At 36.7% G+C, this 15,528-nt stretch overlaps 1 protein-coding gene across 2 annotated transcripts in view; it reads right to left on the bottom strand.

Moving 5' to 3' along the window:
* SLC25A21 (solute carrier family 25 member 21) overlaps window positions 1-15,528 on the bottom strand; it is a 536,253-nt gene that overhangs the window by 383,781 nt on the left and 136,944 nt on the right. Inside the window, exon 1 of one of the 2 annotated variants that reach the window (XM_070428239.1) lies at window positions 2,421-2,468. The exons of the other annotated variant lie outside the window; for it this stretch is intronic. The gene's annotated coding sequence lies outside the window, so the exon portion shown is untranslated. Of the gene's footprint in view, window positions 1-2,420; window positions 2,469-15,528 lie in introns of those variants that run through there. 2 annotated transcript variants of the gene reach the window in all.

The raw sequence follows: 15,528 nt of genomic DNA on the forward strand, positions 1-15,528 counted from the left end.
AAATCAATAAAAATATTTTAAAAAATAAAATGAGGTCCCAGTAGATATTCTTAAATGTCTAGAACATTTGTAAAAATGTTATTTGCTATAAGTTCTTGAAAAAAAAAAAACAATGACTGAAAGTCTTGGCCACTGTGGATTTTAAGTCAACCTCCATTATTCTACTGGATGGATACTTAAATGTCTAAACAAACAATAACATTAACATATTTTCTAACACTAACAACTATTTAAATTGTAGGACAACATTTCTTCAATAAAGTGACATCTTTTGAGCATTTTAGTCCACTAAGGTACATTCAACTTAGTTCTGAACAAAAAAGGAGGAGAGAAAATTGCATCAGAAAATTAATATTTTAAAGAAAATTACTTAGGTGGTGTAAAGCCCAGGGGAAAGTCTCAGATGTTCTTGTTACAATTATTATTGCTGGATGCAAAAATGACATATTTACCTTTCCAGTGGGATAGTTTTATAGCTTTACTAAGTCTAAATCGTATTTCTTGCTCGTCCTTGCCAATTACCCGAACTAGTGCTTGCCAGCACATCAGAATAACAGAAACAGCAGAGTTACATGTGTTATTTCTCTAAAATGTTTCTCCATTATGATCCTTCTGGAGAGGAGGGTCAATATTCCTTAAATGGAGAATATATCATGTTTGGGGTTTCCATTTAGAATTGTGTTGTGGAACTAAATCAACAGTGTACAAATGACCTAAGAATCAAAGAGGAATTCAGTGAAAAACAATATTTAAAAGGAAGGTTTAATTTTTCTCCTTCAGATAGTTAACGTAAATTCTATTAACAGAGATCTTCAAAATTGAGAGGGCCAAGAAGCAAGTCTACATTCTTAGCTGTCTGCAATCCGAGGAGGGTACAATAGAAGAACTGCCCCGCCACTTTGCCGAGTCAGTGTTTTTCTTTCAGGAAACACAACGCCTGCTGTTGCTACTGCATAAATCTTAGTGAACAGCAAATGTCGTCAACTCAAATTTATCAAGAAAATTGACATATTGGAATGGCTGGGGGGGGTGTCAATTGGGGAAAAAGCAGACATATGTAAAGCTTTAGACAATAAAAAAAATTGACGTAGTTGGAGCCACTTAGTGCATCTTTAATTACCATGTCCAAGTATAAGGTCAAAGTCAATTCAGTTCTCTGTGGACATGTTTCCATAAGCAGTGTTAGAGCAGTATTTCCAGGTAGAATCCCGATGCTGAAAGGAGAAACTGCCTCCCTGAAAATCACTTACGTTTCTCTCAAATATTTCTTTTGAGACCCTGATCTCAGTCACTCATGATATTTCTCCATCTTTGAATAATCCTTTAGTTGCCACATCTGCATGAGTTCCATCTTGGGAACAAATGTTTTACGAATCTACACTAAAAAAGTCTTGCCCCTTACTTATATTTTTTTCTGGATAGATCTCCTAATATATTACTATTTTCCTCCCTCTTCTTGACAAAATTTCAGGGATAAATCTAGTACTCCGTAGAAACTAAGCAATTAGCATCAGTGATGAATCTGTTGGTTTGGAACATTGTTTCTGAGCTAATGCTTAGTTTCAGAGAGGACACATAGCAGTGAGGGGGAAAATGCACTGAGGGCTTCACACCTTTCATACATATTTATTGATAAGTGTTCTTATAACCACTTGGTTGGTCAAGTTGTATATAGGTGACGGTCCTGGATTTTCTGGATAAGGTCAAAAGTTTCTAAATCCCAGTGGTTAAATTGGCACCAGATTGCTCAAAGTAGTTGAAATCAACCATCCAATATTTCATCATGGGTACTCCGAGATTAGGAATCTAATTGATTTTGTTTTGAAGAATGTATTCAACAAGGGAGTCTTCTTGTAGGAAGCCAAATCCATGCCAAATGGTACTTTGTTTCCCTGATCATGTACGGTTACCCTGAGGATGAGCAGGACATTTTTTTAAGGGAAATGGAGTTTCAAAAGATTAGGATTCTTTAAGATCCTCTTCCACCTTCTCCCCCATTTTCTTCTGGCCTAACACAGAGCCATTTTCCAAGAAGCTAGAGCCTTCCAAGCAGCAAGCCTTTCTGCACATGCTTATTAAAGAAAGACATGACATTTTGTATGAAAATGAGATCAGAGAGATGAAGTACACAGACTACCCTGGAGAACATTTGCACTTGAAAGGTGTGAACAGTGTTTCTTACAATCATATAGTTTACACCCTTGCAAGCCAACCATTGCAAAGCATATGCACCACAGATTTGTCTTTATACTGTTAAATTCTCTAATTAAGAAATTCTTGTTCTAAAAGTCCTTGATTCAAAGTTACTAAGTTCCCAATATTTCATTTTCAGTTTAAAAATTTAGAATATAAAATAGGTACAGAATATAAAATAGTTTTATCATGTCAACTTCTATAAAACATTAATGAAAAGATCTTACAAAAATGTTATGGCAACGATGCTACATCAATGTACAGGATACTTTGCATCACAGGTGCTTCTTCACTTGGTGAGGCTGAAATGAGAGATGATGTCTCAACTTTCATAACCTGTGAATAGGGGCAACCATGTCAAAAGCTAGGACCTTTACTGCAGAATATTCAGCCATGAATTTAATCAAATGAAATATTTTGTAGTTAAATATTTATTTCTACTCTCAAATCACAGAATTCTTGAATTGGAAGAGCCCTTAGCAACTATCCTTTCCAAAGCCATCATTTCATACATGAGGATAGTAAGGCCCTGACAGATGAAGTAACTCAGACTCTTTCTTCTTCTTTGAGCAGTAACATTAAAACAACCACATTTTAAAAAAGATTTTACTTCATATTATATTCAGAAGACACAAACATGTTCTCTTTATAGAATTCCCAATTCCTAAAATCAAACATTTTAGTCCTCTACTCTTTAGCACTTCCTAAACAGTACAAATTTAGTCATAAGGGTTTGATCATTCCCATTTGACATTCCCATTCCTTTAATCTTAGACTTTCCCCATAGTTTTTCCCATAAAGTCATCTGAATTTTGTAAAAAAAATTAAGATCCTACAAAAATGTTATATATAAATTACAAATATTATTTTTATATGACAAGATCTTTAAACAATGCATTGTGAGTTTCTGAATAAGTGCAAGTCTATAATTAAAAAACAAATTCATTTATTGCTTTAAAATATTCCAGAAAAAAAGGTGGAAAAATAGATGAAATAAGATCAGCCAAATTATACTTATAATTTAATTATAATTGCTATAAAATTATAGTAGGTAATAGATACATGTGTTTTACTGTACTATTTTATTCAGTAAATATTTGAAATTTTTCATGTTAATATGTTTATGTAATTTTATTTTTTAATGTTTATTTTAAAAATCATTCCTGTATTTACCACCTTTGGGGAGAACTTAGTTACCAAGTCTCAATGTATATCAATGGAGTGTTCTAATCAATAGTAAAAAAGTAAAAGAAATAAAATCAATGTCTTTTCTTTTAATTGTGTAACAAAATCATATAACTTTACCTTAGCTATCTTATCCATTTTTAAGTGTCTAGTGCAATAGTGTTAAGTATAATCACATTGTTGTGCAATGGATAGCCAGAACTTTTTCATCTTGCAAAACTATAGTTCCCCATTAAATAACAATTCATTAAATAAACTGTAACAACCCATAACCACTCCCCATTTCCCCTTCCCTCAGCCCCTGGCAACCACTACTTCCTGTTTCTATGAATTTGACTACTTTAAATATCTCATGTAAGTAGAATCATAGTGTATTTGTCTTTTTTTGTTACTGGTTATTTCACTTAGCACAATATCCTTAAGGCTCATCCATGTTGTAACATGTGACAGAATTTTCTTCTTTTTTTAAATCTGAATAACATCCCATTGTATGTACATGCTACTTTTTTTTTTCTTTGTCCATTTATCCACCAATGGATATTTGGGTTATTTCCAACTCAAAAATCTTCATCTTAATATATTTTCTGAGGAAACTGAAATAAAAGATGCCATGAGAAAAATTCAACTAAGCAACAAGGAGGAAAAATGGACACATAACGGGAACAAAGTCCACCTGATTGATATTCATCACTGCAGGGACTACAGAAAATTGAGCATACCTACTATAAATTAGTCAGTGGGTCTATAAGAAACTACATTTATTTTTTATCTACTTTTGTTTTCTAATCCCCTCTTATTTTGGTACCCTTTGTTGATAGAACTATTCAAAGGATATTGAGAGATATAAATACATTTGTATTCCCTTAGTCTAGAGATACAGCTGTAAGCAATATGGCTTGACTGAGAAGACATCATGAAGATTAGGAGGGTGTCAAATTCTTCAGGCTAAAACAATTTTTATTAATAAAAATTACATTTAAATCCTAAATTTGTCAAAGAAATGGTTACAGGTATTCCATGGTTTATTTTAATGATGTATTTAATAAATCCTTTGCTTTCTAAAATGCTGAGTCTTTTAGAAAAGGCTCAGCACTGTGCTCCATTTAGCAACTTAGAAAAGTTTCCTGAATGACACTGGGAGGATAATTATTTATTATTTATTAGAGGGAATGGACCTACCATAGAGGGTATGGCTCTTCAGATGATTGTACTCCATCTGATTCCATGAGGGATAAAGTCCATCTAAAATCACTTATTTCTTGGGAACTGAGAAGCCACTGCCACCTTACGGGAGCCACTTTTGTGTTTTGTATTTTGCCTCTAGTTTACTTTCTCAGCTCCCACTCCAGGGGGTCACTGATCCCTTGGGCTCATTAAATTTCTGGCTTGAATTATGTGGAGTGATTAATGGTGGTGAACCTGGTACAGGCTGAGGTCATCGTACTGAGCATCCTGTATGTCAGGGACAAATACAGCAGTGAACATCCACCAACTCACTTTTCCCCTTCGCGACCGTAATTTATTCATCCCAGAGTACACTCAACCATCTGCTCGTTACTTTGTTTTCTTTAAGCATTATTTCCTTCTATTGGCTAAGCCAGGGCACAGGTGAAAAGCGGTAAGAAGCAAAGGGAAGTTGCTGTTGTTGGACACAGGAGGGGTGAGTTGAGCTCCCCGGGAGGAAGAGCATTCAGCTCCACAGAAAGGCCTAACTGTACTGTCGAATACTTAAATCCCTGTCTAATAGGAGCATTTGGGCCAGGCCCAATCATAACTAGTGAAGGCTAGGCCCCTGGGGTGAGGAGTGTAAAGCTGGGGAATTTTAAGCATCCTTAATAGTAGCCCTGTAATAAACTGATGCTCTGAATCTTTGCTAGAGTCTGTACGCGACTGGGCTATAAATTTTACATTTGGCTAAGTGACTCATAAAGAAACACCCACCTGATTTCAGACATGCATTTTTGGCAGTCAGGGCACTCGCTAAATTAGCTATGGTTCTATTTTTAACTCCTTTCTTTCTCTGCTTAAAATACAATGATTCTATCTGTATAGTTTTACAACTATACCCTCTACTATTGCTTATTAGGCCATCTCTTGGGCTGTGAGGTTACTTTTTTAAATACCCAAAACATTGGAATTTTTTTTTTTCATCTATAAGCTTCTGGCTCTCTGAGCTGTTTTTCATGAAAGAAACTATAGTAAGTGATTTATCAAAATGCATTTCAGCTTATTTGTACCATCGCAATCTCTGCTATTACAGAGTGATAAAAATATAAAAACACTTTTTCTTCAGGAAGAGTTGAAGTATCTCTTGTCTGGGGAGGTCCAGTGTTGACTTGAGGAACTTTGGTCAAGCTGGTATTTGACCTTTGGCAGGAGACTGCCCTGGGTCTTACATTCTCAACAAACTGGGCCCAAGACAATAGCATGCTTTATAGCCCAGAGCCTGATCAGTGTGTTTCTCCAAGGAAGACCTCAAGCTGAAAAGCCAACATGCCTGACAAGCACCGTCAAGGTACCAAGGGCATAAGCACTAGACATTGGAAAACAAATGGAAAAGCACACACAGCTACATCTGGAATCCTAATGGGCCGCCAATGGTTCCCAGCTACAGGAAGAATTACCCGTGTTATTTTATCATCCCTTGCGCTAACTTCGCTGTTTATGTACAGCAATAAATGATTTTTTAAAAACATATTTGGGTCATTATGTCATATACCACCAGCAAGTAAGGTTGTTTTATTGTGCTTGGAGTCAAAATACACTGCTGTACCCAGATGGACGGGAAGTTTAAAATCTCTTGTCCTTCTGTATTTATTCCTCTTGGATAAATGAGTTAAGTTTTTAAAAGGGAAATTGAGAATTTTTATGGCTTCTACTCCCACCTCGCCAATAAAATTTGCACCAGTATTTTTCTACCCAGCAAAGGTGCTTGGCCAATGATAACACAAAATGGTAATGCAGAAAGCCAAACAGCTTCCAACCAACAGGAAATGCCAGAGACTTTTTTAAAAACACTTTTAGCAAGTTGGATTCTTCTGCCAAGGCTGTGCTGTAATCAAAAAGTAAGTGCAGATGAGGAATATGGAGTGAAACCCAGAGGTTCAAGCTGTCTCTTCCTCATGCAATGATATGTGGATTTCTTCCTTCCTTTCTGGTTACTGCAGGCAGATTAAAAATGCACCTGCCCTGTTAATTCCTTTATCATACATACCCAGCATTTACCAACAAGATGAAATATTTTTGTAGTTTAAAAAAAATTCCAAAATGCCTATCTCTTTATCATGTATTTGTTTACATGCTCTTCAATCTATAATCTAGTTGGTTTCTTTTCCTACCCTTTCCAAATGTTTAAAGCTCAGGTCATCCAGATATGCTTCCATTTCATTATTAACAAAGGAAAATTTTCTTTTACATGAATAAAGAAAGTTAAGGACTTTACACTTCAAGGGAGGGAAAAGGAGAGGAAAGGCTAAGAAAAGCAGATGTCCAGACATGACTGACCCACCTCCCCAGAACTGGTTCTGGTGCGAGTGTTTGGTTTCTGACGCAGAGGATGCTGGCTTTCCTGTTTACTTAGTGAGCCCTGTCACTGGTTTACAGGTGGCCTGGAAAGAAGATTTAGGAAATGTTTTCTCTCACCATAAATGAACATCAAATTATTTTACAATGTGCCCTGGGACATACATCATGACAGGTTGGAAGCTAAAGACAATCTCAAAGCAGAGGTGAGGGCGGTGGGGGTGAGAAAATATTGGGGGGAGAGGAGGGAGTAGCTGAGTATTGAAGGAAGTTGTGAAGAACTTTGCTTCAGAATTCTTGGTGAAACATTGTTATAAATTTTTCAAATGTTTACTAAGAGATAAGTCCTTGTGCTCTTTAGCATGGAACACATCCTTTCCCTAGCCCCCTACTTTGGCAGAATTTCTAAGTTCTGGTTATTCTTGCAATGTAACAGACTTTAATTTTCCAAAAGATCCCCTTTAGTATACAGTACCGACTTCCCCAGAACCATCACCGCAATCTTATTTTGCTACTAATAATCAGTCTTCTTAACAAAGCAGTTAAGTTGACTCTGAGTTTTACCCAAATTCTCTACACGAGGAAAGCCTAAAATCAGCATTGCTTTCATATGAAGAAACCATTACTTGATAACTTATCAACTAAGGGCTAGTATTTCTTCTTTTTTTTCCTCCCCTTTTTCATGCTAATTACATTGATCTTTTCCTTTTGTCCTATTAACACTTTTTTTCAGAAATATTAATGGTGATTTCTTCCCTTTTTTCTTGCTCATGTTCTGGGCCTGTCCTCCTGACACATGTCTAGATTACATTTCAGCAGTATCTGATTCTCATCACATCTCACATTTCCAGAGAATTTCGGAGCCACTTCTATTTCTATGTTCGCCTTGCTCAGAAGTCTACACAGATGATCTATGTCAACTCATGTCCCTCCTCCTTCAGAATGCTGCCAGGAATCACCTCCTAAACTAACCCCAGATGGCTCCATTCAACTGAGTAACTTTGACAATACTGTTTGCACACTGACAAGAGAAATCACTTAGGACAGTGATGGTGAACCTATGACACTCGTGTCAGAGGTGACACGCGAACTCATTTTTTTGGTTGATTTTTCTTTGTTAAATGGCATTTAAATATATAAAATAAATATCAAAAATATAAATCTTTGTTTTACTATGGTTGCAAATATCAAAAAATTTCTATATGTGACACGGCACCAGAGTTAAGTTAGGGTTTTTCAAAATGCTGACACGCCGAGCTCAAAAGGTTCGCCATCACTGACTTAGGAAGATGTTTCGATATTCTGCAAATGTTTTCTATTTTTTCTATGATTCTTCTGCTCCTGTTCTTTTGTTTTCCCATTAGCATATATCTTCTTGTCCTAATTAAAGTTAAAGCTTATAGTGGATATGGAAAGATCATATAACCAAATACTTTTTGTGAGTTTCTTGAGTTCTCCATTCTCTGTTCACTATATTATATGAAGGGAAATCAAGAAATATGGCTACCTGACTGATCCAGTCTGAAATTGCTTTTCTTGCTGTCATGCTCTTTGGTCTGGTATAGCTAAGCATATCTTAAATGATCACTCACTGACCTTTGTTATCATCTAGGTGTATTAGCCACATCCATTAGACTCAAGATTTTGAGGTGACATAGGGTATACCCACCTTCTATTTGCCAGTAAAAAATGAAGAACAATAGAGATGAAAAAAATTATAAATTGAAAATTTGGGGGGCGGGGTGGTTGCCTCTAGCCTCCTCTTCAACATTTGCAAGAGTCTTCTCTCCTTTCCCAAACTCAGGTGTTATGTGCCTTCTTAATTTATAACTTCTCCAATAAAAACAGAAAGATGTGATATTATTTAAACTTTGAAATTAGTTATCACAAAAATGTTCACTCTTTTACAAGTGTTCAATTTTTAACCTCATTCTTATTATGGAATGAAGTATCTCCAAAGAGAGGAGTTTAGAGAATATTCAGAAAATGAGAAAAATATTGAGGCGGGGGCATTTTGGGTCTTATGGACTATAGAGTGAACTTGCTTTAGTTTGGGGGGACATTTTTCTCAATTAGGCTCTAGTAGGGCTTGTGATTTTCCATTTTCCTTAATACAGAGATTCCCGAGCCCTAAGAGTCACAGATACCAGAGGTCCTATACCCCCAATCTGGCCTGGGTCTCCTAGCATCAATGCCATTCATACACCTCCTTTACCCCCACCACAACCACATGTTCCCTCTTTGCTTCTTCTAGAAAATAATCATAATCCTGTCATTCAAAGTTTCAGTTATTTCCAATACCTCAAACAATTGAATGGCACCACGGATCAGGGAACAGTTGCTAAGTAGTTATCAGGTGAGGCACCATCAGCCCAAGGATAGGAACCATCAGCCCCAGGACACACATGGCTTACCTGTCAAAGCATCATGGTAATTAGCAGGTTTTATTCTGCCTCTTTGCCCAAGTCCCTGAGAGCATGGCCCAATAAAGTTTATAGGCATTCATTGATATATTCACTTCTCTGTCTTACTGGCATCATTTTTAACTGAGGTACAATTGTAGTTGCAATACAAATAAATAATGCAATAATTAATATTTCAAGAATTAACTCTATATTTCATGTACTCACAACTTAAACTTGCTTTTGCCCACACCTATGTTGAAAATGTACAACTTGATAATTTTTGACATTTGTATAAACCTGTGAAACCACTACAAGTCAAGATATTAATGAAGATATCCATCACCCCCCGAAGTGTCCACATCTCCTTTGTTATCCCTCTCTCACATTCCTGCCTCTCCCCAGACAACCGCTGATTTGTTTTCTGTCACTACAGATTAATTTGTATTTTCTAGAATTTTACATAAGTGGAATCCTATTGTATGTGCCCTTTTTCTTTGATTTCTTTCACTCAGCACAGTTATTCAGAGATTCATCTATGTTGTGGTATGTAGTTGTATGTATCACTAGTATGTTTACTTTTGTTGTTGAGTAGTCTTTCATTGTATGGATGTCCTATCTGAGAGGCATTTAGTACTCAGCCTCTTCTATGTGGCAAGTACTGTGCTAGACACTGGAATATAATCACTAAAGACTACATTCCACCACTCAAGGATCTATTTGATGTCTAATATAGATACAGAAAAGTAACTTGGCAATTATAGTAAAGTTTGATCTGTGCTGTAAGGGAAGTAAGCACAGGGCTTTCGGAACCTCAGCAAAGACCGTGTAAATCAGACATGGAAGAGGGAGTTCAGCAAAGCCTCCCAGAGGAACTAGTGCTTGGGGTGGCTTTTGGTGGATAGGCAGAAATTTGTTGCAGGGTGAGGTCAGAGGGCTACAAGTAGCTCTATATGCCTGGCATGGTGGGGATAGATGAAGCTAGTGAGAAGAAACTAATTATATGCTAGTTAAAAAATTAATTATATGTTGAAATTTATTGAAGGCATTTAAATAGCAATTGGATGACATCATTAAATTTACTTTTTACTGTGGAAGAAGGTAAGGCCAGAGATAGGAAGACCAATTAAGAGGCTATCAAAGTAGAATACATGAGAGTGGATAGTGGTTTAGGCTCAGATGGTGGATGTAGAGACTGGAGTAAGTGGACAGATCAGAAAAGAAGTGACAGAGACAGAGGAAAGAGAATTCTAAGTACTCATTGATTGACTGATCAAATGTGTGGGGAAAAGTCCAGTGGATTCCCATAGTTCAGGCTTGAGTAACTAGGTAGACAATGGATTAAGAAGTGAATGTAGGGTTGGGGAAGATGACAAATTTATTCTAATTTTGAGTTCAAGGATGAGTTCTAATATTTTGACATTCAAAGGGAGAAGTCCGGAATTCAGATGGATGTAAATATGGGTTTAGACTGTGCAGAAGTTTGGAGATGGAGATATACTTTTCCTCACATTTGCAGGCTTGAAGGAGAAAAAAGATAGAGAACGGAGAAGAGCAGAAGGCTTAAAATGCAGATCTTGGAAACACTACCTCTGTGGGGGTGAATTAGGTTATGTATCTTATGTATTTACTAGTGGCCTGGTGCATGGATTCATGCACATTGAAAGGAAAATAAGTAGAAGAAATATTTTAATATAGCTATTTGCCTTTTCTCTGTAATGGACGCCAGTCACCATCTGCAGGGTGATCGGTGGGGCAATAGGGCCCCACCTGGCTCCCTCAGCACCTGGGAGCCAGGTGGTGGCCCCAGCCCCCACTGCCACTGCTGGTCACTGTCTGCAGGGTGATTGGTGGGGTGATCGGGCCCTGCTCGCACCCACCTTGGCCTGGTGCCTCCCACTCACCTGCTCCACCATCCCGCCGAGGTCCTGCTCTCATCGGGGCCCATTGAGGCTGGCAGCACCTCCACTGTTGCCCACTGCCAGCACCACGTCGCCAATGCCTGCCATGTTCCATGCCACCCCCTGGTGTTCAGCACACGTCAAAGCGAGCAGTCAAACTCCCAGTCAAACTCCCAGTCAAGAGGACAATTTGCATATTAGGCTTTTATTATATAGGATTTTTGCTACTTAACTAGTATGTAAGTTCCTGAAGGAAGAGGCTTTGCCTTGAACTTTTCAGTCACCCAGGGCCTCTGACAGAGAAGGGGTTCAAAACTAACTGATTATTTGCAAGTTAGGAATACAGTCATTGTGGGTCTCTGAGAGACTGATCCATACCATGCACTAAAACTCTGAAGCAATTGGTTTGTGAGAGGCAGGGCGTGAGTTTTCACCACCACACAGATGTGATCCATTTCTGTTGAGTAGAAGCAACATTGCTAATTACAGAATGTTCTGGTATTTAACTACATATATAACAAGGAAAGGTACTTCTAGTTTCTAAGCCAGTAAAGTGGCTTCAGTCAGTGCAGCAATGGGCTTAAACATATAGCTAAGTAAAAATTCATATGGCAGATTGAAAATCCAATTTTGCCTTTTATTTCACATCAGGCAGAACTTAGCAGGTGACAATTTAAATACATTTTTGCTTGAGTTATTAAGATTCCCAATTCTCTGAACAGCACCACCACCAAAACTAGGAAAGCCTTCTAATCCAAATTAAATCTAAAGATTGTAAATATGCTTTCTTTAAATTAGATTAACTTGAGGTAAATGAGTGTAAGAAGGTCACGAAAACTTCAGTGAATTAATCATCATTTCTCACACCACATCGAGTGGGGAAGCTGGGATTTAAGCAATTTCTGCTAGGGAATTGTGTAACGTCCTTCCTCCATGATTTCTCCCCCATAATACATTAAGGAGTAACCTTTACTTGCCATAGAAAAACAGACATGTGAATTCAATACTCTCAGTTTGTTGATATGTTTTAAAGCTGGTGAGCAAATAGAGTGCAGAATGTGACATTTTTTTTTGCTTCAACTGCCGCATGGCTAGTTGGAAGCCCAGTTCAGGACATAGCACACTGTCCATTCTGATTTCCAAGAAAAGCAAAAATATTAAGTTATGTTGAGGAAGAAAAATTCTTATTCTTGATATCATCAAACTGTTGTTTCCAAAATACCCTCCAATTTCTTCTAGGTAGAGAACTTTACAAAAGAAATAAAAATAATTTCATTTTACCATCTCCAAAAGATGACTAACAATTCTCAAAGTAATTTCTTAGACTCTCTCCTTTTTTGAAGTTTCTTTTTAAAAACAGAAAACAACAATGTAGTTTCAGGTATACTTCCTAACTCTTTACAGAAATAACATTTGGATATAACTTGATTAAAAAATTAATATGCAAAATCTTTCTGAAGAAGATAAATTTGGAGGATATTAATTGTATTTTAAAAGCATTCTTCACATTAGTAGATTATTCTTCAATATACTAATTTCTTCAGCAAACTTAAAAAAGTAATTTATAAAACTTTTGTTCACACAGCCTTTGGGGAAGATATCTATTGTGTAATCAAAATATTGTGAATATTTTTTTATAACAGTGAGTCCAGGCTACTCAAACTATCGTTCTCTTCTGTTTCCCTGTGCATATTTCATTTCCTCCTAACATGTCAGAGCCTACCAACTCTGTGCCACCAGTTCAGATCATTTTTCCTGCTCTCCAGACATATATGCTTTACTCCTTATAACACCTTGCCATTTTTTAACCCCTGGGAATCCAAATTCAATGCATTCAGGACTGCTAGCATTACTCCATTTTCCAATGCCTGCTCCCCTTCCAAATCCTGCTCAGTCAGCCATCACTAGCCCAAGTCAGGAACCTGGGGTCATCTTCAAATCCACCCCACCTTTAACCACAGATACAATGCAAGTCCTGTCATTTTCCACCTTCTTAATATTAGTCAAATGCTTCCACTTCTCTCCCTCTACTTTTCATGTTAGCTCAGACCGACTCCACTCTCCTGACACAAATGCATAGCTAACTATGCAGTTGTACCCTTCTCCAATCCACTCCCCATATCACAGCCAATGATCTTTTAAAGTGCAAATCTAAGTAAATCTACTTAAATTATTTTTTATTTTAATTTAATTTTTATTTCTTTTCTTTTTATTTTTTAATTATAGTTGACATGAATATTATATAGGTTTTAGGCATACAGCACAGTGATTAGATATGTATATACCTTATGAAGTGATCTCCCCAAATAAGTCTAGTAACCATCTGACACCATACACAGTTTTACAATATTATTCACTATATTCCCTATCTGGTACTATATATGCCTGTGACTGTTGTTATAACTGTACTTTTGTACTTCTTAATCTTTCACCTTTTTCACCTGAATCCTCAACCTCCCTCCCATCTGGTTCTCTATATCTATGAGTTTGTTTCTGTTCATCTGTTTGTTAGTTTCCACATATAAGTGAAATCATATGGCATTTGTCTTTCTCTGTCTGACTTATTTCACTTAGCTTAATATCCTGTAGGTCCATCCATGTTTTCACAAATGGTAAGATTTCATTCATTTTTATGGCTAAGTAATATTCTATTGTACATATGTACCACATCTTCATTATCCACTCATCTATTGATGGATACTTTGGTTGCTTCTATATCTTGGCTATTGTTGGTAAAGATGTGAGAAAAGCAAAGCCTTGTGCACTGTTGGTAGGATTGTAATTGGTGCAGCTACTATGGAAAGCTGTGTGGAGGTCCCTGAAACTTTAAAAAAATAGAACAACCATAAGACCCAGCAATTCCACTTCTGGGTTGTTAGCTGAAGGAATTTAAAACAATAATTTGAAAAGGTATATGCACCCCTATGTTCATTACAGCATTATTTACAATAGCCTTTTTCTACTCCTCCCTATATTCCTGTCTGAGCTTCAATCATATAGAGCTACCTGCAGCCCCTGTGTGCCCCCTTACTGTCACTTCAGTTGTTCTGCCTAAGATGAATTTGTGACCCTCTTAAACTCTTTCCCAATTATTTCTGCTTACTTGTCCATGATGTCTCATTGTAGGATGTTACCTTTCCAGGAAACTTCCTCTGACTAGTCTCCACCCCTTACATATAGAAACAGTGCCCCTCCTACATGATCTGGAAGTTCCCTGCACTTACCTAGACTATAGCACTTATTACCCTTTATTGTAATTGCTTGTTCACTTGCCTGTGCCTTCTTTTAGACTATAAGCTTCTTGGGATAGGGACTGTGACTTTCTTTCCATTACATCCCCAGTGCCAAAAACAAAGTCTAGCACATAGTGGGCACTCAGCAATTAGAGGGATAAATAAAAGTATGTAAAAGAAAGCCAAGTATTAATGGCATTTTTCCCCATCTTGTTATTCATGATATTTTTAACTCAATATATTTTAACTTTCCTTTTTTAGATAACATCATGATCTTAGTTTCCCAATATGTAAAAATTTTAAAACAAAAATACAAAATGTTTACTTTGTCTTATGTATTTAAATACAAACTTAAGCATGTTTCTTCTCCTAAAAACTAATAGTAGATGATTACTTTAAACTAAAAGAATACTTGTTCATAGAAATGGCAATCTCTCTCAAACATTATTCCAACAGAAAAACCTTTCCCTTAAAAATAATACATATTATGGAGATGGCTAGATAAAACATTAAAAATATATATTGGAGAAATGAAAAAGGAAGACACTCGTGTTCCCTACTACCTGTATTACCCCACGGCATGCTGCTTCTAAAGTGCCAGGAGTTCCATGGAGCATAACTTTAAAACCACTTGTTTGTGAGATCTCCAAAGACCCATTTCAAACCTGAAGTAACATGGTTCTAAAATTTACAAACATTTCTGTGTATGCAGTCCTCTGGAGAAGAGATACTAAATAACTAAATTTCTTTGCGGGCACTTTTAAGGGAATATGAAAGTGTGTGGTGCAATACAGGTGTGTTTTAAATTACTACAGTCATGAAGGAGACATCTCTGGATATCATTATCATAGGACTAATGGAATCTATAATGTTTTTGTAATTATTTTTTTATCTATTATTTTCCATCATTTAAGGGAGTCTGTGAGAACATGAGTAGTTGAAAGAAAAGACCAACAGCTGGAAAAAAACTTCACTAACATTTCAAAATTGGAAAGTGAAAGGAGTGCATTTCATGGAGAACCACAAAATAATGACAGGAACTGAGTTTGAAGAAACCCCAGGACATTCAGAGACTCAAAGTAATGAGTTTAA

The sequence above is a fragment of the Myotis yumanensis genome, unplaced genomic scaffold (assembly GCF_028538775.1).
Source record: "Myotis yumanensis isolate MYYU_CA2020_CCGP unplaced genomic scaffold, mMyoYum1.0.hap1 SCAF_1, whole genome shotgun sequence".
NCBI lineage: Eukaryota > Metazoa > Chordata > Mammalia > Chiroptera > Vespertilionidae > Myotis > Myotis yumanensis.